The sequence below is a fragment of the Ceratina calcarata genome, unplaced genomic scaffold (assembly GCF_001652005.2).
Source record: "Ceratina calcarata isolate Rehan_Ccalc_2016 unplaced genomic scaffold, ASM165200v1 scaffold84, whole genome shotgun sequence".
NCBI lineage: Eukaryota > Metazoa > Arthropoda > Insecta > Hymenoptera > Apidae > Ceratina > Ceratina calcarata.
This window is the reverse complement of record NW_017179735.1, coordinates 484,801-488,571: the sequence shown is the minus strand read 5'-3', so window position 1 is coordinate 488,571 and position 3,771 is coordinate 484,801.

Below are 3,771 nucleotides of genomic sequence, written 5' to 3'. Positions count from 1 at the left end.
GTGCAAGTTTACAAAACGGATGATTTTTAAATAATGTCTTAATTTCCAATACTGTAGAAACTTGTAGAAATGAAAAATAATTATAAAAGATGACAATTTAACTGAAAAAAAGTTTTATATAAAAGGAGAATAATTATAGATACTTGACTGGCGTGTTACTTTCTTGTAATATGTTACCTCAAATCCAAGGTTTTATTCTCAAACTGGGAATAAGGTCTAAACAAAGATAGGCACTGATTCAACGGTAGTTAAAACGCATTATTATTCTATTCTCCTCGCAGTGAATAAGCAAAAAACCTGAATGACTCGTTACTGGAGACAAACGAGCCTGCAGTTCGAATTATATAGAAAGGATTTGATTCGAAGTTATTTACGAAGTAACTAAAGATTAATTAAAAGTGGAAATTAAATTGCCGTTACATTTCTGATTAATTTATGTCAGATACTAATTATGATTTAATTACATCATTAATTGTACGCCTTTCTATCGATTTCCAATTTTCCAATTCGGCAAACCGGTTAGTAAAATAAATTTCGATAGCAACGTCGAACGATTACCTTTAATATCTCGTTTTGTACTCAATCTATTTAAATTGTAATTACCCATAACAACGGATGGATTCGGAGAAACTGAATGGGCAACAACGGTTAAGGAAAACCGAAACAAGGAAGGGAAACGCGAAGGCAGATCGCTTCATCTTCAACTTCCTCATCAATATTAAATCATGCACGGTGCGCAACGCTGACGGGGCAGTAAATTTTGTGGCGAACGTTAAGCGCGTTCGAGTGGCTATTACGACATCGACGATTTTCAACACCAATTAAATCCGCCGTATTCGTGTACACAGAGAATTCAATTACTAATTTAATTACGCAAGCTTTTAATAAATTCATTGCTTGTACAACTGTCAATGCACTGAGTGTTCTCCAACAAGCAAATAAATCGTTAATTGTTTATTAATCATTATAACGGAATAGGTCACCAAATTATTCGTGTGTTTCACTGAAATTAAATATGAACAAAATCAGAATTTTCCGATTAGCCAATGTTTATTCTCGAAGCGATAGGAGACAGCTCGCCCCAGTTTTTGAGAATCTAGGAAAATCATTTGTAATTACAAGTTTCGACGACGACAAACTGGCAATTTTACACATGGATACGCCGCGCGGCTCGTTTCGGAGAGAGTGCAGTGGATTAGCAGCCGGGAAGAACGGAGTAAGAGAAAATCGAACAGGCCAACGCTGGCTAACCCACACATACAAAGCCGTTCCATTCGGATAACCTACTTTCGTTCCCCGGTATGCACGTACCGTCTTCTTCGGGAAAACGTGTCATCGTTTCTACAGATTTATGGTTTCGTTGCATTGATCTGACTCAGACACCGCGAAACTCACCTGCCTCACTTCGCTCGATCTCATTTAACAGAACAGCTAATTGTATCGCAAGTAGAATCAATGATAGTCTATATAGATTCCAAATGCGATTATAATTAGAAAGATAAAGAAATTAATGCAATGATTGTATAGATATTAGAAATCATCGAATATCTTTTATAATAAATTGTATTGGATAAGAATTTTGCGAATGCTTTAGTGGATTTGGTAAGGGTTCTTGAATAATTGATCGGTCAGATTAGCAATGGAAAGGGTGACCTAGTCCTTGACATTTTTCGATAGAAATACTGTTCCTGTCCCTACATCCAACAGAAGTATTAATTATGCTCGACTGGCTGCGACAGACTTTTCCGCTCAGACGCAAACTACGCGGAATTCAAGAATTCCAATACACAGTAGCTGGAAAAAGCATTGGCACATTTCTATTCCAGCGTTCCACGTTGCACCCATTTTTCCATTTAATATCAACGTAGTGTTGAAAAATATTTGATAGGGAAGCAGCGTGCAGAAGAATTCAACTGCGTGCCAACACTTTTTGCATCAGGAATTTTTTCCCGACGTCTGACAGAATATTTCGATTCAAATTTATGTACATGCGAAACTGGCGACGTTTTGAACGCGATGTTCAGCGACCATGCATGGAGTATACATGCATGCATTTGCCCATCGGAAGCCAGTGATCCTCAAAACGAGAAGCGCGGAGAAACTTTTGTATCGGAGGAAACAGTAGACCGACGGATATTCCAGGCTGAGTAAGCGCACGCTTGGGTATAGAGATTCTGAACGACGACCGTCCAAAGCTACGAGTGCTCTTTTTATCAGCATGAATACACGTTTCAAAGTTTAAGAGCGATATCTAGTTTTCCTATCGAAATAGTATCAGATATCTGAGTTCATATAAACGGACGATGAATGGATAAAGGAACTGCAAAGTAACAAGCCCGTGTTTGATCTTATTACGTAATGACAAACAGTTTTCATCCAAACGAAAACGAAAGTGATTTCTCTATTCCTGTGGACTGATCTCATCAAGCTGAATGATTCGGACGCAACGCGACGTCGTCGTTTTGAATGGAAAGTAGACAGCCAATCGCGAGACTAGTTGGCATTTAATGATTTCATAGGTGCTAATCGTTTAGATGTTCCGCATTCCTCAAATCGTTGTCTTTTTCTTTTCCGATGCAACTCGCTGTACTCGACTCTCACGTGTCGGAATAAAATATAATGAACTCAGTCAGCGTTCACTCTAACTTAATTACCATAGTACGTTTTATAATTCCAGGTTTATATAAATTAAGAAAAAAATAAGATTTAATTCTGTTAATTCTACTTAATGATTGCGTGCGATCCGGATTGTATGCGACACGAGATAAATAAAATTTGATCGTAACGATGGGTACGCTTTTCACTTTCTACCGACCGACAACGATCTTTTCCCCTATTACGACAGAGATCTGTGAGAAAAAAAGGAAAAAGATTTGGTTGATGTTTAATTGTCGCGTCGCGTACCCATTATTAACTCGAACCTCTTCCTCGGAGATTGATAAAAATATTACGTTACACGAGCGACGTCGAAACGTAATAAATAAACTGTACATACAATTTTCTCATTAAATACGTCGCGTTAATAATTGACGAGACTTCGTACGCCGATGCGTTTAATACGAGTCGCGTGATGAATTCGTGTCACGCGAGTCGAGTGTCAAATATTCGATCGTAGTTAGGAAAGAATCCACGTAATTGCATATTTCATATCGCGCAAGAATAAATGCATGAAATGGCGAACGTGGAACGCGAACCCCGCCTGGGTAAAAAAAGGAGAGGAGCCGGCGGAAGAATTTCGAAGCTGGTGTCAGTTCGACGACTTTCTCGAAGCACGTTTTCGGTAACGTTCAATTTCTGTTTAAAAGACGGTGCAAAAGTGTAATAAATTCGTGCCGCGTTAGATTTTCACTTTTTTTATGGGTTCTATACGCGACTATGGAAACGAGAGGTCGATTTCAACAGGTGGGCTTTCTAAGTCGCACGAGGAAAGGTAAATGAGACGGAAAATATTCAGAAAAGATACGTTAACGACATTAGAGACTCTCTACTCGGAGATGATTACAGTTACCTCCAACCAATTTTATCAATTATTGTGGGGTAATTAATAGTTTTGATGCACTTATAGGAAGATTTTATGCAGTATAAAAGAAATCATATAATATCCGAATTAAAAGTGAAATCTTCTCTCGTATTTCTTCCAAGTATGGGTATCAAAACCCTATCATAAAAGTCTATCAGAACGACTAATGAGTTCAGCTCCAAGGTGGATATTTTCCACGACGGGGTTGGAACTGCTAGGAGAAAACTGCGTCATTCCTTACTCCTCCTCAC